Below are 17,762 nucleotides of genomic sequence, written 5' to 3'. Positions count from 1 at the left end.
CCTATCTTAGGACCCAGCCACCTTTTTTTTTTTTCTTTTTTTGCCTAGTTACGCCTGCTGCAGGTGCTCCGTTCTCTGACCCGAGTTCAAGGCAGAGGGCAGCCTCTCCCATTCACCTATGTCTTCCTTCAGGTTGGATCATGGTAGGCTCACTAAATCTCCCTCCATGGCTTGTTGGAGAGACATAGACTGGTGATCGGAGCCTACTCTGGACCCAGGCTGCTCCAGTTGTGAGGTGTGTGTCCTGGGCGAGGCGTTAATGTGTCCATGTTCCCTCCTGTGTAAAGTGGCTGTGAGTCATGGATTTGTAAAGCTTGAGTTGAGAGTGTAAAGCACTTAATGGGTGCCTAGAAGGATGTAAGGGTTGTGGAAGTGCTCGTTAGTATTACCCTCATTTGCCTGGCTCCCCTTGATACTTTTTCTCATCAGCTGGTCACAAGCAGGCTTAATTTTTAGGTTAATTTAAAAGCATGGGTTTAATGGCACACACCTTTAATGCCAGCACTTGGGGGAGGGGCAGGGAGATCTCTTGAGTTCCAGGCCAGCCTGGTCTACATGTTGAGTTCCAGGCCAGCCTGGTCAACATGTTGAGTTCCAGGACAGCCTGCGCTGTGTGGAGAGATGCTGTGTCAACCCCTCCCCAAGCATGAATTTATAGAAGTAAAATAGGTTTGTTTCATAGTTGGGTATTCTTTGGCATTTATTATCTAACCTTGGCTGAGTTTTTTAACTCCCATGAGGCCGTTGTCTGCATTCAGTATTAAATGCGATAATGTGTGCCTCGTGGCACAGCTGGTACCATGACTGGGGACTCCTCCTACATTCCTTATCTCTCCTCCCTTGAGCCTTGAGCTTCCCTCCCTGCCCTTGGGACATGCCCAGCCTCCCACTGCCGGGACCACCTCTGGTGTCTTGAATGCCATCACGGGCCTCTTCCGTCATGACTCCTGTCCTAGAGGTCTTGCTTCCGTCCTTCTCCATTTCCTTCCCTCACTGTTTATTGAATGTTTTCCGCACCAGCTTCCTTGTAGGGAGAAGCCATATACAACAAATATCATTTCCACCACTGTGGGTCTTGGGTCCCCATAGCTTCAGAACCAGACGAATAGGCTGTAAACCACAGGAAACTTCAAAAGAATCCTTTATCATCAGCCATAAAGATGTTTGAGCTCGGGTCTGGGAAGTTTAAGCAGAGCCCTGGGGATGTGTGGCAGTCTCTGCCGAGGAAGGAGAATTTGTTAGCAGGACAGCGGGGCTCCCTGAGAGCTGGCCAGCCTTTACTGAAACCTTCTGCTTAGTAGAACCCTTGCTCACAGAACTTCATTTTGTACGGGAGAAAACTAGGGTCCAAAGTTTGAGGCCTGCACTGTTAAGCCGAACTGGGGTCTGGACTCGGGTGTCTGACCTACCATGCATGTTCTGCCTCAGCTGGCCTGGGGCCCCAGGCAGGAGAAGCTAGGCTTGTTTGAGGAACTGAAAGAAGGATGGGCTAACTTTAAGACAGAGCTTAGCAGGGGAGGGAGTCTTCTCAGCCACACAGCATCTTGCCTTCTCTCAAGAGTGCTGGGGAACCTCCAGAGTGGGAGGCTCAGGGCAGCTTGGGTGCTGGTTAGCCCATGTCTCCTTTGTGTTTCCAAGACTCTCTCCCCTTCAGATGTGGTGATCTACCGGCATCCATTGCGGTCTCCCTCTGTGAGTCGCCTCATCTCTCCATGCCCAGGGGGCTGGTGCCCCTTGACACCACCACTGGGCAAAATGTCGACCTCGTCGCTTCGGCGTCAGATGAAGAATATCGTCCACAACTACTCAGAGGCTGAGATCAAGGTCCGGGAAGCCACAAGCAATGATCCTGGGGCCCATCCAGCTCCCTCATGTCAGAGATCGCTGACTCACCTACAATGTTGTGGCCTTCTCGAGATCATGAGCATGATCTGGAAGCGGCTCAATGACCACGGCAAGAACTGGAGGCACGTCTACAAGGTAAGCCCCGGGTGTGGTTCCGTGGGGCGGGAACAAGAGCACAGCAGGGGTGCCTTGCCCCCCTTCCCCTTCTCAGGATGGGGGCCGGCTAAAGACTGTTCTTAGGTTAAATCTCTTGGTAACAGAGTCCTCCTCAGTATCCCCGGGGCATTGGGTTCCTAGCTCCCACTTGACCAGAGTCTGTGATGATGTCAAGTATCTTCTATAAAATGGTGCAGACCTTGTGAACGGCCAGGTGACGTCTTTCAAGTTTCTCTAGATTGCTTAAGGCACCTAGTACAACGCAGACGGTGTGTGATATGCTGTTACACGGTGTCATTAAGGGGATGACGAAGGAGGAGGCATTCTTTACAGACAGGTTTTTCTCTAAACTAACTTACTTTCTTTTGGTCTTTCTGTGTAGCTCAGGCTGGCCTAGAATGTGCAGTGATCCTTCTGCCTTCTGATGAGTTCTGAGATCGCAGGGCCTGTGTCATACACAGACATACACGTTTACTCATTTAGTGAGGGTTTTTTGAGGTTGGGTCTTACAGAGGCCATGCTGCTCTGAACTCTGTAGCTGAGTGTGAGCTCCTGATCTTCAGTCTTTGTTTGATTTGTTTGTTTTTGAGCAGTTCCCAGCTTCTGAAAGCCATCTTTGTCCACGCTCTGAGATGGGTGCTTCCACGGCACAGATGGCCCTGAACTGTGGGCACGTTGGCACAGCACATGTGATCTCGGCTGCCTTCCCTGTAAGGTTGTGTGGATGTCAGGTTGGCTGGCACTTATTGACCCGCTGCGAAAGGCAGAGACTCGGAGCAGATAACAGGCGTGTCCAGCGGTGTGTGCAGTAGGGAGATAAAGTGGAGCACAGGGGAACTTCGGGGCCATGGAGACGTGTTGTGTCTTTTGTTGCTTGCCATACTGGGTTTTAAATCTAGGGCTTCACATACATTAGGCAAACGCTTATCATTTATTTACATTCTCAACCAGTTTTTACTTGTTTTTCTGAGATAAAGTTTTGCTGAATTGCCTTGGCTGGCCTCCGACTCGCTCTGTAGTCCAAGTAGGCCTTGAACTTGTGAACTTCCTCAGTCTCCTAAGTAGCTGGAATTACAGGCCTACGCTTCCAGGCTGTGGTGGTGTTGGGCTTTTTAAGCAAAACTGCTGTTAATATCCTGATGCGCTTGCTTTTTTCTGGTGCTGGAGTTGCTGGGTCAGAGGGCATGGGTATGTAAGTTTGGTAAATGTGGTCTGGTTTCATGCATGAGGAGTTAGGTACCCTAGTCTCAGGCTTTCTTTAGAAAAGAACACATCGGGGCGGTACTGAGGCAAACGGGTTTCAGGTTGGACATTGCTCTTAGGGAGTGGGGGACCCGCTACTGCCCTACACCTTGGTCACTGTTCAGAGGTAAAGGATGGGCTGGGGCCGGCTGCCTGAATTACAGTGAGGATCATGGGACCTCAGGCAGGTGCTGGACTGCCTTCCATGGCGAGGAGTCACTGCTCTTCTGACTCGGCCCCCCAGGTTAGTACCTGAAATCTCCCCACTTTGGAGGGCCACTCTCCATCCCAGGGGACAGACTGAGGCCCAGCTCTCATGGCCCTGGTTTAAAGTCTACATGTCCTGGACTATCTGAGAGACTTCCTGTCAAGGTAGGATGGTTTTTCTGCTTCAAGGTGGGGAGACATAGTACATCTACATACTGAGTGGAGACTTGAGGCCTGCTTCACGCCATCACGAACACCAAGATTGGCCATCGCTTGCATTTAATCATTGATGCAGTTCCTTATTGGACTTAGAGTGAAAACCTGGGTGGCATTTACTCTGCTGGGAATGGGGGAAAGCCCATTGTCACAAGTCAGCCTTTGCTGGGGGGAGGGGGGTGGAGGGGGAGGAGAGGAGGGGGAGGGCTGCAGGGCTTTAGTGGGGATGGAGCAGCCTGGAGTGCAGGACCCTTCCTGTTTAATGGCTGAGACTGTGCTGCTAGGAGCCCAGAACGGTGAGGTGCCTTAGCTAGGGCCCGGGGTTCTAGAGCGTGCTGTTCGAAGGGCCGGCGGTGGTCTATGGCAGGGAGGTGCAGGGGCTGTGCGTGGGGTCCGGAAGTCAGGTCGAGCTATGGCTGCTTCCAGAGGTGGTGCCAGTCCAGGAGGGGCTGAGTCTGGATCCCCATGTTTGCTTCTGTCTCTGGCCTTCCCGTGGTCCATCCCTTAGGCAGCTCTCAGGCAAGTAGAGGTGGCTGTTGTAGTTGGAGGGACCGGTGGAGGATCCTGTAGCCTCCAGCAGTCAGACTTCCTGAAAGAGACTGCCAGGCTGCTCACAGGTCCGATGATGATGATGATGATGATGATGATGATGGTGATGATGAATGGTGATAATTTTTTTTAAAAGTAGTCCTGGCATCCTGGCAATGTAGATCAGGCTGGCCTCAAACTCACAGAGATCCACCTGTCTGCCTCTCGAGTGCCAGGATTATAGGCGTGAGACACCATACCTGGCTGTCAAGGGTTCTTTAAAGATAGATTTACAAATATGATTCGTGTACAGAAAAATCTCCCCTTTCTAGGAACAGTCCTCTAGGTTCTGAAGATGTACTTGTTCTAGCTAGTTTGTGGTCCAGACAGCAGGTTTGCCCTGAACTCTAACTGTGTGGTCCCCTTGGCAGGGCTCCTGGGGAGCTGGGCGTGGCTTTGAGTGCTTGCAATTGTCTCTCCATGTGGCTGTGCTGGTGTCCTGCTTGCTTTGAATTTCTGGTTCCTTATGCTGTGCTGGGGCTCCTGCTTGTACAGTCTTCTGGCGACACTGTGTGGGTCTAGGCACCCTTGTGGAGAAAGAATCTGTGCTTTGGGAGTGAGGAACTGTAATCACCCCTTTGTCCGATGTTCTCAGAGGAACACGGACTCAGTCTCCCCAGTCTTTGTCTTACACTAACCAGAAGTCCGCAGAGTGCAGGCTGCGGGTCAGAGCTGTGCACCGCTTGCTTTGTGAGTCAGGTTGTGTCGGAGCACAGCCAGGCCTGAGCCACCACTGTGGGGTGGTTGGACAGAGACAGTGTGGTGTGGAAATGGAATAGTTATCACGGGACCTTTATAGGGAATGGAGCTGACCCTGTTCAGTTTTTTAATATAGAAGGACAACCTTGGTGGAACTGATTTATGACCTAACAAGCTCCATGGGTTCTCCATTTGGGATCATCCAGTTCAGTTGCCCACATTCAAAAAAAAAATCCAAGCTTTTCATTGAGGAGTAGCAGATCAGCTAAATCATGAGTGCATAACCTGATGAGCTTGTGCAGAGGTGCACTCTGGAGCCTCTCCGGGGGGGATAGAGGACCTGTTCTGTTCCTAGGAGGCTTCCTCGTGACACTCTCCCCAGGGGCACTGTAGATGTCTGTGAGGTCTCTCCTGGAACTTCTTAGGTGTGGGACCAGTGACGTGTGGCCTCTGGGGTCTCCTCCTGTGCTCGCCAGGGCTGGGTGGTGGTCTCTGCCTGTGTGTGTTGTTGTGTAGCCATTGTGTCAACTGAACACTGATGTTCTGTGTTGTTGGGTGGCCCCAGTGCGTTTGCAGCGGCTTTTGTACAAGTGGCACCGTGCCTGGGCATTTGGGCGATTTCCTGCTTCGTAGTCTGTAGCTGCAACTCCAAAGTCCAGAGAGTTGCAAGTTTGAAGGCTTCTCATAACCACATGGCACAAGGGCGATGTTCTCTGAAGTGAAGCCGTTTATATACTTTGCTCTTGTCCCAAGCTCCTGTCCTGTTTTGCGTGGCTGTTGGTTCTTACGACATTTACAGGTGTGCCCCAGTGCAGTGACTTTCTGGTCCCAATCGGGAAGATTCTGGATTCCAAAGCACTAGGGCCCCAGACCTGCCTCTCTGCCTTTCCTCTTGGGGTGTAACCATGCATAGAAATCTTTCTCCCCGAGAGTAAACACTGCTACGCCAGGGCAGTTGCGGACTAATCAGATGTAAATACCAGAGAGCCTTTCCAAAGCTGGGCGGTGGCATGTACTGTAAGTCCTAGTTCGCAGGAAGTGGAGGCCCTACTGTGAGTTTTGAGGCCAGTGTGGTCTACATAGCAAGTCTGTCTGTCTGTCTTTGCACTCTCCTCCTCCCCACGTTACAAAGCTTTAATGAGGTGTAGCATTGTTTTTATGGCAGTTTTCACCATTTAGATAGTGCTTAGCTCCTGTGGCTGCCTCCTATGTCCCATTTCTTTCCTTTCCAGTCTACATCTGAGTGTTGGGGGCTCCATGAAGTCTCTGCAGTCACCTGTAAAACCTAAGGTGTGCTTTTCTCCTCGGTCAGTGGCTAAATAAGCCTTTTTCAGAGGCTTATAGGGACCATGACCATGACGTTCTCTAGAAACAGGCTCGAGTCTGATCTTTCCTTGGGTTGGTTATTTATTTCAGAGGTTTAGGATTTATTTAATTTTACTTCATGTGTATGAGTGTTTGCCTGTATCTATGTGTGTGGAGCGCTTATGTGCCTAGTGCCTGCAGAGGTCAGAAGAGGGTGTTAGACTCCTGGCAGGCACTGGAATAGATATGGTTGTGAGTCACCATGTGGGTGCTGGGAATGGAACTGGGGTCCTCTGCACGAGCAGCAAGTACTCTTAACCATTGGGCCGTCTCCAGCCCCTGGGTTATTATTTTTATTTTTCTTAAGTACTTAATTTCATTTTTCTGAAAAGGGAATTTGTTTGCATATTACAAAATAGGAAAGATACCAGAGGATACAACTGAGCGTAGTGCTTCTGCTCGATCTGTCATTCCTGGTGTGTGTTGGGCTTGGCTTGGGCGCTTGTCCTTTCTGAGAAAGCCTAGGACTTAGCAGCCTCCTGAACCATCTCATCCCTCTAGGAGCAGGCCATCTCTTCATCCTTAAAGACTTCCTGCTTTTGAGTTTGCTTTGGCTCTGCTGCTTCAGATTTTGCCTTCAGGATGTGGGGTGGTGTTTGTGGTCCTAAGTGATGCCCAGGTTGGCTGCATTGGTGGTTGCCATCTGTCCTCTGTGTTACTGTTAACTGAACTGCGTAGAGTCCCACACAGCAGTCAGCTTTGTGGTGAGTGATCAGTTCAGAGGCATCTGGTGCACTCAGTGCTGATAGCCACACCTCTGGCTGCCAGATGCACGTTTTTCTTTGACCCCAGTGAATATCCCCACTCATACTTGTCTCCTGGCACGATCTCCTCTGTCTGTCTGAATTAGTCTTTTCTGGACGTTTCATGCCCATGGGACCACACATTGTGTGGCCATTGTGCTAGCTTCTCCTGGAGTGCAGTGTGTTGTTGCTCATGGTAGCCATGTCCCCACTTCTCTCCTTTTAGGTCTGTTCCACACTCTACTGTGGGTTGTGAGACTTGAATGTGGGCAGCTGCCCAGGGCCAAATGCTTCCACAGTTTTTAGTCCCTTGCTAGGAGTTTCAGTGTCAGTGACTGGTGTACCTGCACCTTGCAGGCCATGACGTTGATGGAGTACCTCATCAGACTGGCTCTGAGCGTGTATCACAACAGTGCAAAGAGAACATGTATGCTGTGCAGACGCTGAAGGACTTCCAGTATGTGGACCGTGATGGCAAGGACCAGGGTGTGAATGTGCGGGAGAAGGCCAAGCAGCTGGTGGCTTTGCTGCGTGATGAGGATCGGCTTCGGGAGGAGCGCGCCCACGCGCTCAAGACCAAGGAGAAGCTGGCACAGACTGCCACGGGTGAGGTTTCTCTCCCACTCCTGGAAGTCCCTGACAGCTCGGATCTGTCCTCTGTTCTGTGGGCCCGTTCCAGCTGATCCACCTTTTCCTGCCTCGTGTGATGGCCTCAGGCTCTAGAAGTTTCATTCAGCTTGCCTGCAGTTTGGCTGAATGCCTCCTTTGGGCCCAGGTGTGTCCAGACCCTGAGGGCAGCCAGCAGAGTCCCTGACCCTGCCTGCCCTGGTCCTTGGAGTGTCCAAGCAGGTGCGCCCACATCTTGTCAGGGTGCGTGGGGCTCGGGACTCCCGAGGTACAGGGTTAGGTCAGCCTCTGATGGAGCTGCCATTCTGGTCTTCTGTAGCTTGTCCTTCTGGCCTTCTGAAGGGCAGGCAGTGCACAGGCCTGAAGGGCGCAGGAAGGAGGTCGGCACCATGGGCGAGGGCTCGGCCAGGGTCACGGCGAGGTCTGGGAGTCTGCTTTTAGAGGTTTCAGAATGTTGTTTGTAGGTGGTGAGCTCCAGTTTGGTGGGTGGTGACGATATTTGAGGAGGAATGCGAGCGGCGTAAAGCGAAAGTGCGTCCCCATGCCATAGCGCTGTGGTCTGTCTAGTGACATGTTCGGGTGGCAGCTGTGGGGTTCATTTTATCATGGTCCGGGAGAGCGAGACAAAGAGTCGGGGCTGCTGTGAACCCTCAGTTTGCATGCGGTGGTGGGGCTGGTGAGGCAGTGCTGCCCTGGGGGTGAGATGGAGCCTGCTTCTGTCTGGTGCGGCAGCTTTGGCGGCAGTGTTGGGACGCTGACAGCGTGGGATGTGCTCACAGAGTTTAACCGGAGTGCAGTGGAGGGGAGGAGAATGGAGGGTGGGGAGGAGGGCAGGCTAAGGTAGGACTGGGCTGGGCCGAGGAGGCTTGTCTGCAGCAAGGAGCACGCCTGGCTGGCTTCAAGGCAGGTGTGTGTGTGGCATGCATGTGTGGTGTGGGGTTGCACGTGTGGGCGGATGGCCGTGCACTCACACCACGTGTGTGGGGCCCGGTGTTGATGATCCTCTGCACTTGCTCTGTTTGATGCATGGTCTCAGTCACACCCAGAGCTCCGGTATGCCAGCTGGCCTTGTGAGCCAGCTTGCTCTGGAGAGCCCCTGTCTGTCCCTAGGCTGGACTGACTAGTGTCAAGTCTACCTGGCATTCAGGTGGGTTCTGGGGGTCGGAACTCTGGTTCTCACGCTTGTGCAGCAAGTGCTTTTAACCACTAAGCTGTCTTCCTAGTTTCTACGAGGAGGGTTTCTCAGCTGTTACACATGGCCACGCTCCTGAGGGGCCAGACACCTGAGTACCTGAGCTCTGCGGACAAAGGAGCCTCAGGCGCATACTTCTCCAGTCCACACACAAGTGAGGGTCGGAGCCGGGTCACATGCTCTCTCCACTCCGCCATGGACTCTGAAACTGGGATGGGCTTTTTTGTTTGTTTGTTTGTTTGTTTTTCGAGACAGTTTCTCTGTAGCCCTGACTGTCCTAGAACTTGCTCTGTAGACTACTAGACTGGCCTCAGACTCAAGAGATCCGCCTGCCTCTGCTCCGAGTGCTGGGATTAAAGGTGTGCGCCACAACACCACTTGGCTTAAGTTGGAATTTTTAATGATTTTTGTATGTTTGACATGCTCTTTCATTTTCTTTCTCAACCATTTAAAGAGCCGGCTTTGGCCATGGGCAGAGTCTGCTGACCCGTGTCCCAGAGCACTGCTTGGGAGGGCTGCTAAGGGAGCTGGAGAGGCTGCTAAGGGAGCTGGAGAGGCTGCTAAGGGCTGGCAGCCACAGGGAGCGTGGAGCTGGGGGTTGGTGTGGGACGCTCTCGGGCTGCTGGTTGATGTTTATTTCCTCATGAGGCCTGAAGCGGGGCCTTCAGGATCAGCACATTCAACCTGGCGGGAGCCTTAAGGTATTTGCACAGCAGAGGTTTGGGACGGGGTAGGGATTGCCAGCACCCACCTCTTGAGGATAGCCCCTAGGACCTGTCCTAGGGTGGAAGTGCTTGGGGACAGGAGCAGACAGCTTCCTGTGGTGTGTGGATCAGCTCTGAACTGTGGGCGCAGTTAGAGAGCCTGCCTCTTGGCAGGGAGTCAGGAACCACCGTGGAGCCTGTGGACAGTTCTGGCCGGCCGGCGATGGGCGCGTGGTGCCAGGACTGAGGACTGAGGACTGAGGACTGGGGACAGATGCTGACTGTAGGGCCTGGGGTCTCGGGCCTCCTCTCGGGAGCAGCCATTGACCTCCCGCCTTCTGCTGTCCCTGGAGCCTCTCTTGAACTTCATGTGGCCTGTCCTCTCTCGTCTTGTTCTCCTCCGATACCAAGGGTTCTTGTTCCCTTCCTTGGGTTCCGAAGTCTGGACAGATGTTGCCTTCCCTCTTAAGTTCCAGCTGTTCCTGCCAGGGCTGCAGTTCTGCCTGGCAACGAGGCTCTTGTCTGCTTTCTTGGGAGTTCTCCTAGCCTGGGAAACTAGGGAGATTCCTCTGGAGGCCTGGGCCCCGCCGTCCTGCAGCGGCCCAGGGCTTCCTTTTCCTTATCAGCCGATGGCCGTTCTGAGGGTGGGGCTACCCTTTGGCCCTCCTGGACTCTGGCTCCATTCATTTCCCTCCCAGTTTGGCCCCTAAAGGCCTGGGGAGGGGGCACTGTGCTGGGGCCTGGGCCGCAGCCCGTGTCCGTGTGTGGGTTCCCAGCTCTTGGTCTCTGGTCATCTGTGTCTGTATGTCTTCCGTCTCCAGCCTCCTCAGCAGCCGTGGGCTCTGGACCCCCCCTGAGGCAGAGCAGGCCTGGCCGCAGAGCAGCGGGAGGAGGAGCTGCAGCTCCAGCTGGCCCTGGCCATGAGCAAGGAGGAGGCTGACCAGGTACGGGGCGGGGCGCTGCAGGGGGAGGGGCCGCCTTCTGTTCTGCCATCTTGTCCTCATGCCTCGCCCGCCTCCCCTCCTCTGCTCTCCCTCTCTTCTGGTGCTTCTCACCCCTCCACCTCTAGCTCCTTGCTCCCGGGAGGGAGGCTGTCCTGCCCTTTGGCAGTCAGGTGCACAGCTGCTTTCTCTGCCCTCCATCACCGACTCGGGAGAAGGCCTGTCCCTTTCTTTCTTGACCTCGCTCGCTCAGCCCTGGCCTGCTGTCCCTTGGTCGGCCTGCCTCTCTGACTGGTGCTCTGGCTCTGGCTTCCCCTGCCCTGCCCCTCATACTTTCTCTCCGCCAGCCCCCGTCCTGCGGCCCCGAGGATGACGTCCAGCTCCAGCTGGCCCTTAGTTTGAGCCGAGAGGAGCACGATAAGGTCAGAGTGGCCTCCCCGCCCCTCCCAGGGCTTCCCTTGCTCCTTGTCCTCTCCTGAAGGGCCTCCCTGGACACAGGTGGATTCACTGTCAGCCCTCAGTTCAGCAACGTTAGCTGTAGAAACCTTGGGCCAAACAAGCCAGGGTGGGCACCCAGGACACTGGGTGGATCTGCTGCAGCTATCTGGGGGTGCAAGCATCCCTGAGCAGTCCTGCACCTCAGCAGCAGGCCGGGATGACAGGGTCACCTAGCTGTTTTCACAAACCAGGTTTGGCTGCCCCTTTCATAGCACTGCATACAACCCCGTCCCTCTCCAGGTCCCAAGCCCCCCTGCCTCCTGCCCTCCCTTCGTCCCAGGTGTCCCGTCCACATCCCATACATTGTCCACATCCCATCTTAATTTTTCCATTTTCGTTTTCAGAGTGGGGGGGGTGGTGGTTGGGATGGGGACCTCCAGGCTGGGCAGCTGCCCTCTCTCGGCTTACGTTCTGAGCCCTACCTTGTCTGGCCGCTTCTGCCTCCCGTAGGAAGAACGGATCCGCCGTGGGGATGACCTGAGGCTGCAGATGGCAATAGAGGAGAGCAAGAGGGAGACTGGGGGCAAGGAGGAGGTGAGTGCTGCTGTGCTCTGCCTCTGGCTCACCTGTGCTCAGAGGGGTGCGCCCCCCCCCAGGCCCAGGCGGCTGAAGAAAAGAGGGCCTAGAACCATAACCACAGCCTGACCAGCTGAGGAGGCAGGCCGTGGGCTCATCTGTCCGTGCATACTGTTTGGCCAGATGCCATCCAAAGACCCTGCCTGAGTCTCCCCAGACCAAGGTGCAGAAGAGTTGGTCTGCCACGCCTGTGCCCTCAGCCATGTGGCAGACTTCTAGACCTGCTCACGTCTGGTCACGTGCACTTGTTTTCTCATGGTTCTGCGTGTAGACAGGGTTAGGCCAGGCAGGCTTTCCGATCTTTCTGTCAGGACTGGCTGCACTTGGGGCTGAGATTGTGGCAGCAGCAGCAGCAGCAGCAGCAGCAACAGCAACAGCAACAGCAACAACAACAACATCGTAGCTACCCTAGTCAGTGTTCTGTCCTGAGTGTCTTTATGACTCTGATACCCTGAGCCTAACCTGCTTCCAGGCCGGGGTCATAAAGAACAGGCTTGTTTCCATGTGATTAGCCAATGGGACTTTTCTTTTTGAATCACTGTCTCATGTAGCCCAGGCTGGCCTTCAACTCTGTATCTGGGATGACCCTGGATTTCTGATCCTTGCTTCTCCACCCCCTGAGTGCTGAGATGCATATGCATGTGCTGCCATTGCATGATTTTATGCGTGGCTGGGGATTGAACCCAGGGCTTTGTGCATCCTAGACAAGTACTTCGAGAGCTCCAGCCCCAGTTCCAATGTGACTCTTGCCGATGTGGCTTTCTGATAGGCAGCTCAAGCTGGCCTTAGGCCTGGGAGGTCCTGCATCTGGCTGTGGGAGACTCACTTGTTTTCTGCCTCTGCCTTTACACTCTGAGTGTAAGTGTGGCCACTTGGGGAAGGCCTGGCTGTCCTCCCGCTGAGGCTGTTTGCCTCCTGGTACTGATGGGAGAGTGTGTGTGTGTGTGTGTGTGTGTGTGTGTGTGTGTGTGAGAGAGGAGAGAGAGAGAGAGAGAGAGAGAGAGAGAGAGAGAGTGTGTGTGTGTGTGTGTGTGTGAGAGAGAGAGAGAGAGAGGAGAGAGAGAGAGAGAGAGAGAGAGAGAGAGAGAGAAGACGCAAGTGCATATGTAGGCTATATCTCCACTGTCGGGAGGGCTGTGGTTGGCAGCTTTTACATGCCTGCCCACAGATCCCCAGGCATTGCTGAGGTGTCTGCACGTGGACAGGCAGCCACAGGCAGGTGGCTGTGTGGGAGTCACTGCAGGACAGTGACGTGGCATCAGGAGGAATAATGGCCAGGGTGACCGACCGGTGGGGGCTCAGGGAAGGCATGCTGTGGGGAGAGCCGGGCGGTGGTGGCGCACACCTCTAATCTCAGCACTCTTTGGGAGGCAGAGGCAGGAGGTCAGCCTGGGATACAGAGGGAGTCCAGCACAGCCAGGGCTGTGTCACAGAGAAACCCTGTCTCGAAAACAAAACACCAGACCAAGCCAGGGCACGGGGTGAGGGAGGCTTGCAGCCCTGCTGGTCGCAGGAGGAGGCTTCGCCTCTGTCCTCACTCACGACCCGTGTGTTTGTGCAGGGAGCAGGCTAGGCCTTTGGAGGAGGCCCTTTGGGGAGTGGCCGGGTGGGGGAGGGGAGGATAGACGGCAGGCACACCTGGGGTTGGGGAGAGCAGGTACAAGCGGTGGCCTCCGACTGTCTCTGGCTCTCCCTCACGTCCCTTTCCTTCTCTTCCCACAGTCTCTCTCATGGATCTTGCTGACGTCTTCACGGCCAGCCCCTCCACAGGCCTCCGACCCCTGGGGGGCCCAGCACCTGTGGCTACTGGCGTCCCTCCAGCTGCTTCTGCTTCAGACCCTTGGGGGGGACCTGGTGTCCTCCAGCTGCTGATCCTTGGGGTGGCCCAGCCTCCACGCAGCTCTGGGGATCCCTGGAGGCCTGCAGCCCCTACAGGGCCCTCTGTTGACCTGGGGTGGGACCCCAGCTCCTGCAGCTGGAGAGGGGCCCACACCTGACCCGTGGGGAAGCTCTGATGGTGAGCACCACCATCTGCTTTTGCATCCCTTGGGCCAGCTACCCCTTCACGACGGGTGCCCTGGGCACAGGAGGGCTATGAGGTGGCTAGGGCAGAGAGCAGGCGTGGGCATCTGTCTGTGTGATGTTGAGTGAGGAGGGCCGTCAAGGACGGGGTGGGGAGGCTAAGGACAGTATGGGGGGCCTGACCCTGACTGGCTAAAGCACGTGTGTGTAGGCAGAAGGCCTGGAAATGGGGCTGGGCACTGGGTGGTTTTGGACCACCGCAGATTGGGAAGCAGCAGCTGCCCGAGCAGGAGGGGCTGCTACTCATTGATATGCCTCCTTCCTCATCTAGGTGGGGCGCCCGTCAGTGGCCCCTTCTTCTGACCCCTGGGCACCTGCCCGGCTTTCTCTGACCCCTGGGGAGGCTCCCCCGCCAAGCCCAGCAGCAATGGCACTGCAGGTACTGGCGGTCGGGGGATGAGTGCCGAGCGCATCTGGACCCGAGGGTGGAGGGGTTGGGGTCGCGCCCCCAGGCAGGTGCTGAGCCGAACATCTTGGCCCCACACAGCAGTCGGGGGCTTTGACACAGAGCCTGATGAGTTCTCAGACTTCGACCGACTTCGCACTACCTGCCGACCTCTGGGAGCAGCACGGGTGAGTCACCCCCTCCTGACTCCCGGGAGCCCCCACGCTGGCTCTTCCTTCTCCTGCGTGGCACCGGGTGCCTGCTGCTGTGCTTGAGGGTGTAGGAGGCATGCGCTAGAGTGAGTCAGAGCCAGCCACCCTCTTCACAGAGATGTGTGGCCTGTGTCTGCCTCTGGGGTCATTCCCTGAGGGACAGGAGCTGGAGAAATGGCATCAGTATGTTGGCCCTGCCTTGTGCTGCTCACTTCTTTCTCCCTGGCCGTCTTCTGCTTAACCACGAGTCTCTGAGGAGCAGACGAGCGAGCACACCCACCTTGACTGACAGCTGTAGGCTGAGTCAGGTCTTGACAGCAGATACCCCAAGTGTGAGCCTGAGCCGCCTCGAGTGTCTTACCGAAGCCACTCTAGGGGGGGCTGGTTATCGCTGGTCACTTGTCTTTTGAGGTAACATGTTGCTAGGTTACCGAGGCTGCCCTTCAACTTGTGATCCTTCTGCCTCAGCCCTGGTGTCTGGAGTTAGAGGTGGATTCCCCCACACTCTGCCTTTTCTTTTCTCGTGACACTGGATTGAATCCCAGTTGTTGATGCTAGGCGCGGAGGTGCCTTACCGCTGAGCTACACCCCAGCTCTCTGTGCAGTTACTCTCTTTCCGCCGGGGTCTTGCTATGTTCTATAGCTCAGGCTGGCCTTGAACATGGGATCCTTCCACCTAAACCTCCCAAGTGCTGGGATGACAGGCTTGTACCGGGCTTGGCCGTGTTTCCTTTATTTAAGCCGCCTGCCTTTGAGATGCTGGTTGTGCTGTGGACATGCGTTTCCATCTGTTAATTCGCAGAGGAAAAGTCTGCCCTGCATCCTGTCGATGTCACGAACTGTCCCAGGGTCATGGGTGTCTGCCAGGTTTCTTTGCACAGTAAAATGTCACATGGGTTTTGTAGCTGGAGGACTCCCCTGGGGGGTTGCTCCTTTGAGACTGCTGGTGTCCCCTAGCAGCCTCCAGAGACTGCACTTCTGAGACTGTCACTGTGACTTGTCCTGACATTGATTCCGTCATTCCTTCTGCCTGTTCACGGCAGTAAGAGCCTCATAGCCGTGAGTCCAGGCGCAGCTCTGGTGCCTGCCACGGCGCGACTCTGTCCCTTCCCGAGTCTTCACCCTCAGCTCCCCACTCCGAGTGGACCTGCCAGGCCTCCAAGCACTGTTCTGGCTTCTTCCAGGGGAACTGGAATTGCTCGCAGGAGAGGTGCCCGCCCGCAGCCCTGGTGCATTTGACATGAGTGGGGTTGGAGAGTCTCTGGCTGAGACTGTGGGGAGTCCCCCACCTGCTGCGACCCCAACTCCCACCCCCCCACACGGAAGACTCCGGAGTCATTCCTAGGCCCTAATGCAGCCCTCATGGACCTGGACTCGCTGGTGAGCCGGCCAGGCCCACACCGCCAGGAGCCAAGGCTTCCAACCATTCCTGCCAAGCGGTAAGTGTGGGACGTGGGACTCTGCATCCTTGATCTTCCCTCTGGTCCTCCAGAGGAGAAGCCTCGTGGAGCCGGCATGTTTCTCTCACCTGGGTTATGTCCAGACACACAGACACCGGGCAGACAGCACTATCATTTCTTCTCTTTGCAGGCGCTCCGGCCACCGGCCCCTCCGTCACCAATCCTTTCCAGCCAGCACCCCCTGCAACGCTCACCCTGAACCAGCTCCGCTCAGTCCTGTGCCCCAGTTCCTGGAGCGCCACCTACCTACATCTCTCCTCTTGGTGGGGGCCCTGGCCTGCCTCCTATGATGCCCCCAGGTCCCCCGGCCCCAACACTAACCCTTCTCCTATAATCCAGGGTAGGAGGGAGGCCTGCCTCCTGGTTTCTGTTCCCTGGGAGATCAGTGTTGTGAGTGCATGTGAATCGGGGGACCCTCCCCCAGTGCCCTTCCCTCCTGGGGCCCACTCACACTACACCCTCTTCCCAAGTCCCCAACCCGCCTCCTCCTGAGAAAAACTGGACATGGGGGGTGGGGGGGGGGAGCCGGCCAGAGGAGGACCTTTTCTGTGGCATTAGATGGGGAGGGACAGCTGGGGTCCCCACCCACCCACCCTCCTCCAAACTCCTGACACCCCCAATCAGTGTTTGAGCCTCCTCGTTCCCTTGGCACCCCTTGGTGAATCCTTGGTGATGATTTTGGCAACTCCGGGAATAAATGGCAATTCTCATGGGTGTGGCTCCCCCAAATTCCCATCCACAACTCGTGTGTCCCTGAGAAGCTCCTCTTCCAGGGCAGACTCAGGGTTGGGACTGAGTCACCTCTCGACATCATCTGGGAACTAACCTTTCTGAAGCATGGATTCCCTGACTCAGTTCCTGGAGCTGGGGTGAGCTGGGTGAGGGCGGGCAGGGCCTGGGCTGTGACCCTTGCCAGGAGCACTCAGCCTCTGGTGAGTGTCACAGAGCAGCTCCACTGGGGAGCTAATGGAGTCCTTGAATGCCAGGCTTCCGAGAGATGCTGTGTCTGGGGTCACATGTGGAGGTCAGAGGGTATGAAGAGTTTTTACCCAGAAGTCGTAATCTGAACCTGTCACTGAGTCCTGCACAGGGATTCACCCAGCACTCTTGGGGAGCCTTGTTAGCCTCTGCTGGCTGAACCCAGTGGTCCACCAGATGGCATCTCTTGGCCATTGGTATGTGTTCTTGTCATGCCCTGGACCTCATGTGAGAACTGTGTCGGTAGGTGGTGCCCCTGCCAACCTGCATGTTCAGATCGGCATTTGCCAACAGAGTCATCCATGCTTCCTGGACTTTCTGTTGCTCCCCAGGTCAGGGCCCGACTGCCGGTTCTTCTTAACAGTTCATTGGCCGAAGGCTGGGTGGGAGCTGGGCCAGTGCGAGGTCACGGCTCTCGCTTCCCGTGTGGAGGCTGGTGAGACGGACAGAGGTCAGACGGCTCTCGCTTCCGTGTGGAGGCTCACGGTGAGACGGATAGCAGAGGTCAGACGGCTCTCGCTCCCGTGTGGAGGCTCACGGTGAGACGGATAGCCCACACCGTGACTCTTGTTACCATGCTGGAGCCTAGAGCAGCACCTCGGCCAGTTAAAGTACTCAAAAAAAGTACCCAGAGAGGATGTACCTGGGAGGCTGTAGTCAGGACATCGTGAGGGCTTTAGAGATGACTCGGGCGGGACCCTATGTATAAGCTGTGGGGCAAAAGTGTCCTGACCCGAGGTATTTGGTTAGGGGCCGTTGCTGGCTGTGGAATGGCTCCCGACACTGACGGGGGGGGGGGCACACTGGTCCCCGTCTGTCTCCTCTTCAGGGCCAGGGCTGCTGGGAAGGGTGAAGTGGGAGGTGGAGGTGGCTGCCACTCCATAGACGAGGAGGCTGTCCCAGGGGCTCTGACAGGTGCTGCGTCAGGGCCAGGTTGGTTCGGTAGATGTTTGCCTGGTGGAGCAGTCCACTCGAGTACTCCCGGTGTGCTGGGGTGTGCCCAGCTGCCTGCCCTCTGCTCTGGGCCCTGCTCCGGGGCAGGGTTC

General features: G+C 55.8%; 1 pseudogene; it reads left to right on the top strand.

The window, feature by feature from the left end:
* The first annotated feature begins 904 nt into the window (after window positions 1–904).
* On the top strand, window positions 905–16,072 carry LOC114684818 (annotated as a pseudogene).
* The last annotated feature ends 1,690 nt before the right edge of the window (window positions 16,073–17,762 follow it).

The sequence above is a fragment of the Peromyscus leucopus genome, unplaced genomic scaffold (assembly GCF_004664715.2).
Source record: "Peromyscus leucopus breed LL Stock unplaced genomic scaffold, UCI_PerLeu_2.1 scaffold_1055, whole genome shotgun sequence".
NCBI lineage: Eukaryota > Metazoa > Chordata > Mammalia > Rodentia > Cricetidae > Peromyscus > Peromyscus leucopus.
Note: the sequence above shows the minus strand (reverse complement) of the source record. Positions and strands in the feature narration are given on the sequence as shown.